Source organism: Petaurus breviceps, unplaced genomic scaffold (genome assembly GCF_028583685.1).
Source record: "Petaurus breviceps papuanus isolate PSGF00001 unplaced genomic scaffold, PetGlider_PUasm1.0 189, whole genome shotgun sequence".
NCBI lineage: Eukaryota > Metazoa > Chordata > Mammalia > Diprotodontia > Petauridae > Petaurus > Petaurus breviceps.
The window spans coordinates 50,517,535-50,534,336 of NW_027185809.1; the positions used below are offsets into that span (position 1 = coordinate 50,517,535).

Sequence of the window (16,802 nt, forward strand, 5' to 3'; positions counted from 1 at the left end):
GGAAGACTATTAGAAAGCAATAGTCCCTTATCTGTGTTGGTAGATGGCCTTCCCAACACTAACAGAATTATAGGACTAGGCTAAAGAAATATAAAATTGGCACAAAGTTATTTTTATAGGGGAGAGAGAGGGACCTGATCTCTCACTGAAAGGAGCAACTTCTTGTGTTCCATTGAGCGAGCAGCCATGATGCCCATTGCTCTAAATATGGCAATTTTTCATCAATACTTGTGCCTTATTCCTCCTGAAGCTCTTTTTGCATTCACCGTGACCAAAAACCCCACCATCCCTCAGTGTACAATAAGGTCATTCACTCCTGATCTGACTTCACTTTCCTACCTTCCCATATTCAATCTTATAGTTAAACAGTTCAATGATACACTTTTGTCTATGCTTTAATCCCTAATCCCCTTTATCTGTGGCAGATCATCCCCTTTCAAAATCCACTCTTGTTTTATCCACATCACTTGACTCTTCTAATCATATTTGCTTCAGATTGATGCTTGGGTAAATCACACCACCATGCCAATTCAATGAACTGTTCATTTATCTTAATCTAATTTATACTAGGCCCTTCATACAGTATGGCAATCCTTTTACTCTCCCCTAATCAGAGGTAGCATGGAAGAGGACCTAGATTTAAATCCTGATCCTCCCATTTATTAACTATGTGATTTTGATGAAGTCATTTGACTACTCTAGGCTTCAGTTTCCTGATCTTTAAAATAAGAGAGTTGGACTAGATGATCTTTAAAGGCACAAATTTTCTCTGTAGGGCCATACATACCATTGTATATTTAAGAAATGTTAAGAATAAACTCAAGGGGTTGTCGAAATGAATATTATAAACTAAAAGTAGATAAATAATTTAAAAAAAAGAAATGTTAAGATCTTTGAGAAATGCAAAACTCTTGAGAGAAGGAGATTTAGGCTTACTATAAGGAAAAAGTTCCCAACATTTAGAATTATCCAAGAGTGGTATGGGCTACCCCAGGAGGAATTGGATTTTTCCCCACTTGAGGGAAACTTCATGTTAGGGAATGGGTTGAAATAAATGACCTAGAGGTCCAATGCTAAGATTCTGTGATATAAAAAAGAAGTTTATAATGGAAATTATTACAATTAATAGCACAACTGTGATAATAATTAGGGTTTGTTGAATTGAAAACCAATGTGTAGAAGCCAGCCTGTCAGTTTGACTTTTCTTCTTCCCACAGAGGAGTCATAAGGGGCAGCTGATGACGTCCCAATTGTGAGAACAGCCACCTTCAGGAAAGATGAAATGGCTTGATGGAGAAGAGAGTGCTTGGCCATGGACTAATATCCGAAATAATTACAAAGATGACAGAGGGAAGAATTAGCCAAGTAAATTGGTTCTGTGCAACTGCTGCTTTTCAGGCAGATAAGAAAATAGAAGTTAAAACTGAATCGCACCTAAGAATATCTGAAATGGAAAGTCACACAAAGTCAAATCCATTTTTTTTCTCCCATTCAGCATGGAAATAAAAGTTATATATAAAGTGATCTGGAAGGAATAATTTCTACCTCCAATCACGGTCTACTTCAACTCAAGCTGAACTCAACTGCCCTCTCTCAGTTGACTTGAAATCTGAATTTTATGCTATTTTACTTATCCAGAGGATTCTTAACCTGGGGGCCATGGACTTGTATTTTAAAATATTTTGATAACTATATTTCAATATAATTAGTTACCTATACATTTTAGTTTATGCATTTCAAAACATTATTCTGGAATGAAGTCAGTAGAATTCACCAGACTACCAAAGTGGTCCATAAAACAAAAAACAGTTAAAGAACCCCTCTCCCCATAAAAGTTAAATACTAAAGAGAAAGGGAACCAAAGTTTCTCCAGGGCTATAATGAATCTCCAGGTTTGGGGTGAGAGATATTGTTGAAACAGAAGGAGAGGGTTATAAATATCAACCAAAGACATCTTCAGAAACATCAAAATAGGGACTCATCTGCCAACATTGGGTCTTTTAACAGGCAATTAATAGCATCCCAGAGGCTATGGTATACGTGTGGTATGATAATAAAATGGTCAGGAAATCCAAGAGAGAAACCTATATGAAATCAAAGCTGGGGAGGACACAGTCAGCTGCCTGGGAGCAATTTGCTTGCTCAATACTAAGGGCCTGAAAGGCAACTAGAGTGCTGGACCTGGAGTTAAGAAGGCTTAACTTCCTGAGTTCAAATCTGGCCTCAGACACTTAACTGTGGCTCTGGGCAAGTCACTTACCCTGTTTGCTTCAGTTTCCTCATCTGTAAAATGAGCTGGCAAAAGAAATGGCAAACCACTCTAGTATCTTTGCCAAGAAAACTTCAAATGGGGACACAGAGTCAAACATGACTGAAAAACAACTGAACAACAAAACAAGGGATTAAAGTAAGTGGTTGTTAATTTAGGAGCAAATGCCTATAATTCCCTATTCTATGTAGTGGACAGTTTTATGTAATTTATTTAAGCACCAGTTTTCTCAAAAGGCTTTTTAAAAAAAAATTTTATATGGGATCTGTGATTTCATTTCCACAGGAAATTCCATCTAACAATGCAAACAGGCACCTATTTCACATCATATCGTTTTAGAATTAAGAGATTTGCCCATCATCACACAGAGTGATAATCAGTGTTGGAATTTGAACTTCCTAAGTGCAAGGGACCAGTACTCTATTCTCTCTGAAATTCTGCCTTTCACTCTAAAAAGTTTGTACTTTATAATCAAATTAGAATTTAGGTGCATTTGGTGAGAATTCATACTTTTCAAATATCCAATGAGGAACTCTCAGTAAATAAAAAGTGTAGCATAGAATATTTCTGGTCTTAATCTCCCAATTTATATTGGACTGGCAGGTTTGATCCTCAGAAAGGAGGTCTTAGCTCTTTCCTCGGGATTATAAGGGCAACCTTGAGGAGTAGTGGACTGGTTTCTAATGTGATATCTCACAAATTCCCATCCAGTGGTCCCCTATATCATTTAACAAGCTAATATCTCTCCAAAATCAATTAATCAATTAAAATCAATTAGCTTTTACGCAGAGACTTTTAATGAGAAGATACATCAATGACTACAAAAACAGCCCCAAGGACTGGGAATTGTACTTTCCTCTCTTCACCTATTTGGTTTCCAGGGAAAGTGGCTCAAATTTAAAATTTTTGTTATAAAATATAACCCCAAATAACTGGAACACGTTTCTACAAATACATACAGAATCCAGGGGAAAACAGTCTCAAGTTTAAAAAGTATGTGAGATAAAGGGGTAATTCCTGGCATCTAGTTGGATGGAAGTCCTTTTACTCACTTTATGGAAGTATAATTTTTTGCTGGTATTGTAGTTTCTTGAAGCCACTTTCTTCCAGTATGTCTCATAAGTCCTTGTATCCAAATGCAGATGTTGCAATCAATCAATGTTGAAGTTATCCCAGAGAAACTGCTAGGAACCAATAGGAAATCCAAATCTTCCAACCATTTGAAGTTTGCAAGTTCATCCTTTGGTCAAGGGGGTGGAGGAGAAACACAGACTCATTCCTCTCTCTGTAATGGCAAGAAACAAGGCGCTAAGTACTTCTTTGCTTGCCTTTACACTCTCCTCCCATTAATTTCTTCTCCAGGATTTTTCTGAAACTGTTCTGCCATTAGGCTGACCTATTATAAGAATTACCAGATTCAGTACTGCCTCACAACTTTTTATACAAGCCCCTTAGGCATGACCAACTAACTCCCTTCAACCATTTGGCATCTGTTAGGTGGAATCACTGAATTCACCCAGTAGCTCAAAAGTTCATTATTTCTATTTGATTGATCATTCCCACCTAGTCTATGTTTTTAATCATTTAAATAGAGATGCCTCTGCTTTTGGGGGGGGGAGGGAAGGGGGACTCGGGAGGGAACAGTTAGATGATACAGTAGATAGAGTTCCAGGCCTAGAATCAGGAAGACATCTTCCTGAGCTCAAATTTGGTCTCAGACACTTGTTAGTTACATGACCCTGGGTAAGGCTCTTAACTGTTTGCCTGAGTTCCTCATCTGTGAAATAAGCTGGAGAAGGAAATGGCAAACCACTCCAGTATTTCTGCCAATAAAACCCCAAATGGGGTCATGAAGAATTGGGTATGAAAAACAAGAACAAAAGATTTTGTTCATATCTAATTCACACTTCCAATTGATTAATTCAATAGAGAAGTCTGGATATTCTGTAGTTACTGTGGTGGAGGTATGAAACACATCCCTCTTATACTACTAGCCTTTTCAAAATATACACCTATTATTTTTAAATGATTATATGTTTATATGTTATTATATTATTAACATAATATTAATATCACATAAATATTCACCTATATATATGTTATATCATACATAATATGTGATATATGATACAAGTTTTTAAATGATTAGATGTTTATATCTTATGTTAAGATATGTTTATATCTTGAAATCTAGCACTTTAGAGCTGGAAGTGAACTTTGAGATCATTTAGTCAAAACCCATCATTTCACAAAAGATGAAGACATGCTCAAGGTCAACCAGAAAGTTGATGGAACTGAGATGAAAATCCCGATTTTCTGGTTCCCATATCCCCATTTCCCTCAATAGTGGCAAATGATTTTACCTCTCTAGACCTCCATTTGATCATCTGAAAAATGTACAGTTCGGCTTGCCAGTTATATCCCTCATATTAACTATTGTTTTCTTCAGTTGTGTCTTAACTGATACAAAGATATGAGAAATAGCATGGCATAATGGATAGAAAGACAGTCTTGGAATCACAAATATCTGAATTTAAGTCTTACCACTAATATAAGTCATACTAGCTGTGTGACTCTAGGTAAGTCATTTAACCTCTTTCAATGCCACAGGTAATCATTTAAGACTAGGAGTTACAGAGTTTTGTTATCTTGCTTTGGTAGAGGTCATTTTATCACAATAAGTTCTCAATATCAATGAAAAAACTAGTAATTTTTTTTAAAGTTACTGGTATTTCAGTTCAACTACATGCTCTCTGTCTCTCATCCCTTCTGTTCTTATTCGTTTTCTCCTTCCCATTGATCCAGTCTCCTTGAAATGACTCTTTTTAATGTTCATAATTTCCAAGACTGTTCTCTGTTCAAGCTCATTGAAGAAAAGGCTATGGAAATCCAATAAATTAATGCAACACTGAAGCAAGCTGCATGCACAAATGACAGGTATCCCAGGTGATACTTGTGGTGCTTTAGTAGCTAGAGCAGCCCACACTTGGTTCACATTCTACATGTAAAAGCTTATAGAAAAAAAGTTGTCATTTCACAAAAATTACTTTATGTAGTTTATAATCTTGCCCACCCACCAGGATACCACCACTTCAGTGATCCCATAAGCCACTGGACATGCCCAAAATATCTCTTCTATGCACATATGCAAGCCTCCAAGAATCACCTAGTTGCAGCTTCAAAGAGTTGGACAATGAGTAATACTCATGGCCCTAAACCTTGAATAAACCTAAGAGGTGATATAAGATGTGGCTCAGGATTATTAAAACATGCGTCATGTCTCTGGCTCTAGCCCCTTCCTCAACTCTAGGAAAGTCCCCGCTCCCTGTTGATCTTCTATATATCATGATTTATATGGAATTAATTTGTTCTGTCATCATTTAATTTATTAAAGATAGTAAAGAAAAATTGCCTTCATGGGGGACACCACCCAATAATTTCCAAACCTCCCACAGTTTATCTCCTCACTTCTTTGGGGGTCCTAAGGGAACAACCCTACCTCCACCTACTCATGAAACATGAAAAAGTTTTAGGAAGGATCTGCTTTTCTGGGCTCTTCTGGGATCAGAGATTATACGCAATGGAAAGCAGGAGAAGCAGAGAGAGGATTTCTTCCTGGCTTTTTCCCCTCTTTGCCTGATTCAGCCTTACAGTCCTGTCTGTATTCTGGTCCCATATGCCTGCTCTGGCACCCATTGTGAAGCAGCTCTCCTATGGCTGATACTAATCCCAGAACCTGCACCTGCACCAACATGACAGACAGCTAGGAAATCTCTCAGCTGTAACTTTAGCACCAGTCTCATGACGTATTTCCAATATCAATTGCCACCCAGATTCATCTAGCAGCAGAAATTACACTCATACACCTGCAAAGCAAGGAAAAGGGTGTAGCCTTAACCTCAAAGTGGAAAGAAGAGGCAAACATCCAACCTGGTATGCCTTTGTACCCCGATATGATCCAATTCAGTCCTATTACATTCAGTTCAATTTACTTCAAGATTTTTGTTTGTTTGCTTGTGTTAAAGCTAGTTATGTGCTGAACATTTTACTAGGTACTAAGGTACAAATGGAAAGAGCACTAGGCAGAATCACTCATCTCAAGGAACTTACAATATAATGGGAGAGACAATACCTGCATTTATAAATCATTTGAATAGTAAAAATAGAACGCTCAAACAAATACTAATGTGAATGGTATAGGAAATACCTTCCCTAAGCAGTCAGGGAAAGAAGCAATCACTTAGAAGTGGGGATGGATTCAAATGGTGTCATGGAAGATGTAGGTATTGTGGATAGTTGCCTCCTTCCCTTATTCATCTTCCTGTTTTCAAGTGGATCCTCCAAAGACTCTACCTAATACAGGAGTATGCAAGTCACATCACAAACTGCCAAATAACTGTGCTGCTAAGAAGCAGTGAATCAATGATTATTTATTAAAAGCTTAGTGAGTGCCCGGTACTGTGCTAAGTACTATGTATGTATACAAAGAAACAGATAAGCCTAACCTGACAAGGACCAGGGATCCACAATAGCACACACAATCCTTAGGATCCCCATAAGGGGACCACCACACTCTAAGAAACAAGAAAAACAAGCAGGCCCAGAGCCAGTATCCAAAGCCAATTATTCTAGAAAAGACAGGAGTTATTAAAGAGGGTTCAGATCTAACATCAGTTGCTTGCTACCTGTGACATCTTGGACAGGTGAGATAACTTCTCTGGGCCTTCATTTTCTCAAATATAAAATGAGGGCTTTAGAATAGATGGCTTCTAAGGACTCTTCCATCCCTTGATCTATGAGTCTATGATTCATATGATATATAAAAACATATGACTTAACAGAGGTATTAAACTGGGGCCAGCAGCCTACAAGCAGCCTGTGATACTCAGGTGTGTATCCCAAACCAGATTCAAATGTAATTGAGAAATGTTTAACAAAAGAAATAAAAACACAATGCAACATTATAACTGTTCAGTCCTTTAGCTGTGTCCAACATTTCATGACCCTGTAGATTACAGCACCCCAAAGTCATGGGTATTTTGGCAAACATACTGGAGTAGTTTGCCATTTCCTTCTCTAGTAGATTAAGGCAAACAAGGGTTAAGCAATTTGCTCAGGTCACACAGCTAGTAAGTGTCTGAGACTGGATTCGAACTCAGGACTTCCTGACTCCAGACACAGTGCTCTACCCTCTAATCCACCTAGCTGTCTCAATCTATGATTTTCTATGCCAATATACAACAGACATAGGTCTTTGACACTAGTAACTTAGAACATATGAAGTACATAACAAAAGAAAAAAGCAAGTCTTCCCTATCGCTAGTAAGTATTCTTTGGGTTATGTTATACTACCTGTCTATTATACCGCAAGCACAATACATAAGTGTCAATAAAAATACCAAACAAGCTCAGAAAATTGAGGAGGCTAGATACCCAGAAATAATAAACACCAAGCAGAAGTCCCCATTTGCTGGTTCTAGTTCTACTGGCCTCACTTATACTGGTTTCTAAGTCTTTTATAAAGAAATCTTACTCCATCCTCCCAAGAATGAAGTTCATAGAATTACAATATTTGTACTTGTATTAAAATTCTGTCTCTGATATTTCTTGTTTGAGGAAACCCCAGAGAAACCAAAAATTGATGCCCATTAATTGGGAGAGGCCTAATAATATGACAATTCTTTTAATCTAAGTATAACAACATCACACCCATAGCTATTAGTTTTCATATTATTTGACTGCATGTATTTCAACCATGTTAAGAAATTTTGGATCCTGATTTTGTTATCTAATGTATGTATTATCTCTCATTTCCAGCTTTTTTTCAAGTTTCATGAGTTTGCCATACAGGCCTTAACCTAGGTTTATGAAAAAACTATTAAAAAAAGAAATGTCAAGGATAAAATCAGATGGCACTCCACTGAAGCCTTCTCTTCATGAGGGTGTCAAGCTATATCTCACTACTTTTGCATTCACTCAAATAGTTCTGAATTCACTCATCTGTGTGATCCTTAGTTTACATCCTTCCATCTTTTCCATAAGGTTATGTTGTTGTTGTTGAGTCGTATCCAACTCTTCATAACCCTGTGGACAATAACATGCCTATATCAGAAGGTGACCAAAAATTTTCTTGGCAGAAACACTGGAGTGGTTTACCATTTACATTTTAAGGGAGAAGTTAAGTGACTTGTCCAGAATCATGTAGCTAGCAAATATATGAGACCATATTTGAACTCAGGACTTCCTGATTCCAGGCCCAGAACTCTATCCCCTAAGCAACCTAGCTGCCTTCAAAGACTACAGTGAGAAATTTTACCAAGTGTATTGATGATATCCAAATTTATTATACATATGGCATTACCCTGGCCTATCAGTCTAGTGTCTGAATGGGAAATTAAGTTCTCCTTGGTAAAGAAACAGGAGTAAAATAGGACTTGAGAACTAGGGCTAATGAGAAGGCCATAATAAGGTTTAAGTTGATCAATATCATAACATACTCATAGATTAAAATTCTGTTTTTTCTCTGTCATCTCTTGTTACTGAAACATCCTTCAAGCAGCAGTTCTATTCTTTCTTTGTTCTTCCTTTTACTTTCAACATAGTGAAAACCAACCTTTTTTGTTCTTCTTGCATTTTAAATCATTAGCTCATTGTAGGCTTAGTTTTCCTGACATTATTCCACAAGATTATGTCATCCATGTATTTATCCTTAGTTTCCTTGCTTTTGTATGTCTTCTTAAAATATGAGTTTGCCAGTGAACTCCTTATGTAGCCACATGCATCTCCTTAAATAGCTTCTTCTTTTCTTCTTAGTGTAAAAATTTATGTTGTCAGAATTGCCTTCTTTTTTAAAAATTTAATTTATTTACTTTTAGTTTACAACATTTAGCTCTACAACGTTTTGAGTATCAAATTTTCTCCCCTTCCTCTCCTTCCCCCTCTCCCCCCATGGCAGGATGCAATCCAATATAGTCCTAATTAAACATTAGTCAAGTTGTAAAGATTGATTATAACCAATGGAATGAATGAGAAAGAAGAAAAAAAACAAAAAAGAGAAAAAGCAAGTAGTTTGCTTCAATTTGCATTCAGACTCTGTAAATCTTTCTCTGGATGTGGATAGTCTTTTCCATCATGAGTAGTTTGGAGTTGTCTTATAACCACACATTGCTGAGATGAGCCCAGTCTATCAAAGTTAGTTGTCACACATATGACTTGTCTGTAGTTGTGTACAAAGATTTCCTGGTTCTGCTCCTCTCACTCAGCATCATTTTATATAAGTCTCTCCAGGTTATCATCAAGTCTGTCTGCTCCTTATTTCTTATAGCAAAATAGTATTCCATTATATTCATATTCCACAACTTGCTTAGCCATTCCCCAATTGATGGGCATTTCCTTGATTTCCAATTCTTTGCCACCACAAAAAGAGCTGCTATAAATATGTTTGTACATATGGGTCCTTTTCCCACTGGTATGATCTCTTTGGGATATAGCCCTAGAAGTGGTATTGCTAGGTCAAAGGGTATGCACATTTTTATAGCCCTTTGGACATAATTCCAAAATGATCTCCATAATGGCTGGATCAGTTCACAACTCCACCAACAATGCATTAGTATTCCAGTTTTCCCAAATCTTCTCCAGCATTTATCATTTTCCTGTTTTGTCATGTTAGCCAATCTGACTGGTGAGATGTGGCACCTCAGAGGTGTTTTGATTCAGGATTACCTTCTTGATAGCCTCCACTGTCTCTTGAATTGACTTTGCTTCTACAGTCTCAGACGCTATTTGTTTTTACCATGAACTCTTTGAAACCCACACGAAAGTATATATGGAACTATGGGCGACATGGACCACCTTATCAAGTAAGAGGTCTAGTTAAAAAAAAATTCCATTAGGTTAAACTGGAGATTAGGAAAATTCATTGTTTATGTGGCTCCTTTTGTAACTTTTTAAACAAATTCTCATAATTCACTGAACCTTTGGACCCTCATGTTGAAAATGGAGATAAAAGAATAGAATTTCTTCTTAACCTACTCCTCTCCAAAAATTATTTTTGTACTACTAAACAGTACCAGATGCAGCCACACCTCCCTCATGTTCCTTTGGAATTAAAAAGGGAAGTCCCTACAGTTTCCTGACTGTCTGTTCTCTCCACCTTGAGTTGACACTTTCTAGGCATCACTTCAGGAAGAGAAGCTGGGTACAGACTAACTAGGAACTAGAAAAGGCTGACTAGGAATTATAAAATAAAATAATTAGGAAAGAAAAGAAAGAACCAAAGGATCATCTCCTCTTTGTGGGACACCACCAAAATATAGCTTGTCCACAACCCTGTGCCCTGGTTCTCCATTCTCTCTCCAGCATATGGTGTAGCTGTCCAGCAGGGGATAAAAATTTCATTTCTTGGCCCCTTAGTCAGATGTAGAAAAAAGTTCTCTTCCAGGGCCTCTCCCTACAAAATAACACAGTGATATGTCAAGGACAGTGGGCATGAAAATCTACTAATAGATCCAACATTTATATTCCATTTAATTCCTCATCAGTGATTAAAGTCACTGGAAGTTTTATATGCTGATGGGTGTGACTATTGGATTGTTTGATTTTTCTAAGGTATAAGAGGAGTTCTGTTATTCTGAGGTCTATTAGAAATGGCACCAGTCATGGTAGGAAGGGACCAGGACTCTATTACTAGATCTGCCACTAATCATCCTTGTGTTATTGGCAAAGCATTAGCCCCACTGGGATTTCTCTTTTCCTTCTGCAAAAATGTACTCCCAGATGAAACATCTGAAAACAAAATGGATGCCCATCAATTAAAAAATGACTGGACAGGGGCGGCCAGGTAGCACAGCAAGTGAGAGCACCAGCTCCAGTGTCAGGATGACCTGGAGATCAAATCCCGGGCTCAGACACTTAGCACCCACCCAGAAACACCTGGCAGTGTAACCTTGAGCAAGTTACTTAACCCCAATTGCTTAGGGGCGGCCAGGTGGCTCAGCGAGTAAGAACACCGGCGCCAGTGTCAGGATGACCTGGATCAAATCTGGGCTCAGATACTCAGCACCACACCCAGAAATAACTGGCCATCATGTAACCTTGAGCAAGTTACTTAACCCCAATTGCTTTAAAAAAAAAAGAAAGAAATGACTGGATAAAGTATGGTATGTCAATATAGTGAAATATTAACAAGTATGAAGAATTCAAAGTAGCCTGGGAAGACCTGAATGGACTGATATGGAGTAAATTAACAGAACCAGAAGAAAAATAAATGAGAACATAAATGAAAACAGTGAAAGGCAACTGGACACCATAATGATCAATCTTAATCCCAAAGAGTGAATGATAAAATAACACTCCCCCCCTCTCAGAAAAGAGGTGGGAAGCTATGGATACAGCATGTTGTATATGGTGCTAGATGTAACTACTGGGTTCTTTAATTTTGCTTAACTGTTGAGCTTTCTTTTTCTGTTACAGGAGGAGTTTTCAATGGCAGTGGGAGTATACTAAGAAATGACTTTGATTTAAAATAAAAACTATCAATAAAAATTTAAAGTAAAATGAATTACATGCTTTTTTTTTCCTTAGGGCTTTCATGAGGATGAAATTAGATAACCCACTTACAGCACTTTAGAAATTTCAAAGTCTTATGTAATTATGTGTTACTATTGAAGATGCATTATGATGGGCTGGAAAGAATTCTAAGTTATTTGTCAGGAAACCTGGTCTCTTCTCCTGGTCCCAATACTAATTACATGACCTTGGGCAAGTCACTGTACCTTTCTCTTAATTTCAGTTTTTCCACTTGTGAAATAAAGGTAAAAAACATTTGCAGGGCCTACAAAACAGGGTTGTCATGATGAAAGTACTTAGCAAACCTTAAGCCACTATAAAATATGAGTTATTTCTATTAGACTATAAGTTTCTAAATGATGGAGATTGTCTTTTTCCCTTTTCAAAAATCTCCCCTGGGCAGTGAATAGAACACTAGCCCTGGAGTCAGGAGGACCTGAGTTCAAATCCAGTATCAGACACTTGATACTAGCTGTGTGACCCTGAGCAAGTCACTTAACCCCAATTACTTTGTCAATTAAAAAAAAAAATCCCCCAGCACCAAATATGATGCCTTATACATAGAACGGACACAAAAATATTAGAAATAAAAATATTTATATTATCTGAGGCAGTTGGTTGGCACAATAGAGAATTGGACCTGGAGTCAGGAAGACATAAATCTGGCATCAGAATCTAGCCAGCTGTGCAATCTTGGCCTGGGTTAGTCATTTAACCACTGTCTGCCTCAGTTTCCTCATCTGTAAAATAGAGATAATAATAGTAACCACCTCCCAGGGTCTTTGTGAGCATAAAATGAGGCAATGTTTGTAAAGAACCTTGCAGATATTATAGCACTAATATAAATACCACTTTTATAATTATTCTCATTTTCTAGAGCAGCATTATGTATTTTTATTATGAAATGGATCTCTGAGTCATAGTACATCAGTTGAATATCTAGGACAATAATTCAGGATCAGAGTCCTTCCCTGAACCTTACACAGAGAGTTTGTACTGTATATAAAACTTTATATCTAAGCAAAGTAGCTGAATGCCAATAGCCCTGGATGTTCATCAGGGGCTTGTCTCCCCAGCATCTGTAGGAGCTACATACAAATTAAATGGTGATTTGCAGACTACATGGAAAATAGATTGAGGAAACAGCTGGGCATATTTATGAAAGCTTGTGTGAGATGTGCTGCTGGTGTGAACAGAGATGCCATTTTGCTGGCAAGGTGAAGGAGAATGTGCGCACACACACACACACACACACACACACACATCCAGTCTGTATCTGGAGGATTAATGGATGCCTGGCAGAATTGTGAAGCTGAGCAGCTTTTCTAGTAACAATTTAGGAGGAGATTTACGTTACGAAGTCTAGGAAGCCAAGCAGCATGAGGTGTTTTGTGAGGGGCAAACTTGACAGTCAGTGAGACATTTGATAACGGGCTACAACATTTCATCTTTAAAAATTGCTGCTTCTGTCTTCACATCAGGGCCAGCAGCAGCAGCAGCAGCAGCAGCAGCAGCAGCAGGCATGACTCCAATCTGAAAGTAGGACTGTGACCACAAAGAGGCCCTTCTCTGACACATTTAGATTTTTGTCTCTTCTCTCCTATTTTATCTTCCTCTTAACCTTCTCTCTCAATGAGAAAGGCACAGAGAGACAATGAAACACAAAGACAGAAACAGTGAGAGAATGTGAGAGACATAAAGGCTAACAGAGACAGAGAGACAGCAAGAGAGAGAGAGAGTAAATCTAAGTAACTTTGAAGTTTCTTACCTCATTTCTTATCTTTATTACATGATTCTGTTGCCCTGAGGTACACATTGAGAAAGAATATATAAAGAATGTATACCTAAGAGAACATATTCAGAAAATGAGAGGAAAATGGCACCCTGAGATGTTTGCAGGGGTATGGTGATAAATGTTTAACAACCAGATTGGGGGAGGGGCAGGGATGTATACTTGACATGCTTTCAAATTTAATTTACCATATTAACATTTCCTCCATCCTTTTTTTAAAGTCTAAACAAACAACAAAACAATCAGTCAAAACCTGATTTGTAGCATTTGCCAATTTCAGAGTTATAAATAAATGATCATGCTGATAATTTATCAATCAGCTCTGAGAGTTGGTATAATAAATTGGCTCTAGCATATCCCCGTATGTATGCCTCAGAAAAATGGGGCTGAGGAAGTCATCACTTAATACTGGGAGGAGAAAGTATGTTTTAAATTCATTTGATCACATTTATCCAGTATAATCCTGAGTTTTGATCTAGTAGTAGAACTATAGCACCATTTAGATTTAGAGACAGAAGACAATTTAGAGGTTATCTAATCCAATTCCCTCATTTTAGAATTCAGAAAACTGTGACCCTGAAGGTTAGCTAACTTGTCCAAGGTAAAGTAGGTATAAGTAGTTCAGGCAGGATTTGAACCCAGGCCTTCTTATTCCAAATTCAGCACCCTTTCCACTATACAATACAACCTCTTATGTAGGGCTCTCTTCATTACCCTAATTATCTTCAGCCCAGTAAAGGACTTTGAGAAAAATTATTTCTCTCTTGCATTAATAACTAATTATTGAATCAGGACCAGTTTTCCCCCCTTTCTACTTCTTCATTCAAAAATCAACCCCTGTAGGTTACTCAAGCAGTCTTTGAATTGCAGAGCTGATAATGTGTGTGTGTGGGGGGGGGGGGTGCAGGGAGGGGACTCAGATCTGTTCAAAAGGTAAAGAAATTTTGGTTTAAGTTTAAGTGAATTGATGGATTCCAGCCCATTGTATTTTACTCAGACAGATGTGGGAAAATGTGGATTCTCCCTTTTGTCATATGAATGATATGGGTACAGATAATTCTCTTTGAACAAAACTGAGTGATTAGAGTCACATCCCCTAACCCCTCATTAGAATAAATCCACCTCTCCATTGTTCTCATTATTTTTTAATCAGGCAGAGTTGATTTCCACCCTCAGCTGTACCCCCTCTTCTTACAAGTATTGAAGGTTTCACAGGTTAGGTCTCTGGTTATCAAGAGGACAAATGAGCCATTTTTTGTCAAAAAAAAAAAAAACAAACAAACAAAAACCAAAACCTATTTCCTAGCAGCAGTTGATAAAACTGATTGCAATCTATCCTGAAACTCTGTCTCTCAAAAATTTTTACATGTGACAGCATCCAGTTACACTTCAAGATGGGAGAGAGAGACAAGGACAGAGAGAAAAAGAGAGATTTATCTCTCTCTCTGTCCCTGTCTCTCTCTATCTCTGTCTCTGTCTCTCTCTCTGTCTCTCTCTCTCTCTCTCTCTCTCTCTATATATATATATATATATATATATATGTATGTATGTATGTATACACATATATATGTATGTATATATGTGTGTGTCTGTGTGTGTATATATATACACACACACATATATATGAGACCCAGTTTTCACTAAGTACCAGAGGCTCAGTATGGCACCGTGTATCATTTTACTGTTGTTTACTCCAAGTAAATGAAAATATTCTTTGTAAGGCAAATCATATCCTCTTTAGAGATCAGGGAACTAAGACTTTAAGTAAACAAATGATTTCTCAACAGCTATAAATTAAGCCCATTGACATTGCTAAAACTCAGGACTCTGGGCCAACCACATCACCTCAGATAGGTCAAGCAAATGAGGAAGGGGAAAGGGAATGGAAGGGTTTTCCCTTTATTAAGTGACTGCTATGTGCTGGGCATCGTGCTAAGTACTTTACAAATATTATTTCACTTGATAGGCAGTGTGATGGCATGAGGAAAAAAAATCTTAGCCTTAACATCAAAAGATTCCTGGGTTCAAATCCCACCTCTAAACATTAACCATGGGTGACCACAGGCAAATCATTACACCTCTCTGAGTATCAGTGTCTTCATCTCTATAATGGGGACAATAAGGCTGACAGTTATCGTGAGAATCAAATGACATAATAAATATGATAAAGTTCTTTGCTAACCCTAAAGATCTATATAAATGTAGTCTTTTATTATTAAATAGTTAAGCTTCTATGAGAGATGCACTTCACAATACAAAACACTTTTCCCATTATTTTCAGGGCTTGAAGTGAAAGAAAAAAAAAGAGGGACGATGTTTATAGATGCTCTTGGTTAGAAAGAGGGAAGGGGAAAGAAACAAGTGTCTAGTACAAGCCAAGTACTATGCTAAGTACATTTAATTTCTCAGAGCTCTAGTGAAGGTAATGCTCTAAGACTATGCTGATAGAAGGCATTTCCCAATATCCAAGTTTTCTATATTATTGAAAGTTCATTTCCTATCCCTATAAGCACCAATAAAAATGTACATTATTATGCAGGTAGTACATGTGGCAAGGGTAATAAGCCAAACATAATTCAAGTCATAAAACCTATGAACTTTATTTTAGAACACTGAATTATATGTTCCAATAAAATCTTATATCACTGGGAATAAGAAAAACAAATCCTTGTCTGATCATATGTTATAAATTTTAGAAAAAAAGAATCACTATGCTCTCACTGAAGTTCTATTCTAAACTCCCCCCCCCCCCGCCCAATGGCAGGAAGAAGATCTTGAGTTCTTGGAAGTTGTAACAAAAGATCAACTGCTCAATTAGCTCCTACCAAGTTAGCCTGGCTTTCAGGACAGGCTAGGGCATAGACTGTAAGCCTGTCATTTGAGAATCAGCCTAGCTAAATTAGGAGAGGCTTTCACCAGATAATACACAAGGATGATTCATTTTTTCAGCCCCAGTAGCCCTAAAATATCGTTTGCTGAATTGTAGAAAGGCTGTACTTCTACCACTCAACTCAAAGCACAAGGCCCCAACACCTGAACATCACCAGAGTTAGGATCCAGGCCTGGCTCCTGCTGTGGCAGGATAAAGAAAAGACATTTCCTTCAGTAGAAAAAAAAAAGATAGATAGATAGATAGATAGATAGATAGATAGATAGATAGATAGATAGATAGAT

The 16,802-nt window shown here is 37.5% G+C and overlaps 1 long non-coding RNA gene across 4 annotated transcripts in view; it reads right to left on the minus strand.

Annotated features, from left to right (window-relative positions):
- Positions 1 to 3,043: 3,043 nt before the first annotated feature.
- LOC138164102 (uncharacterized) overlaps positions 3,044 to 16,802 on the minus strand; it is a 218,656-nt gene continuing 204,897 nt past the window's right edge. For all 4 annotated transcript variants that reach the window (XR_011169000.1, XR_011168998.1, XR_011169001.1 and 1 more), the window contains one exon: positions 3,044 to 3,554. This is a non-coding gene — a long non-coding RNA (uncharacterized lncRNA). The remainder of the gene's footprint in view (positions 3,555 to 16,802) is intronic.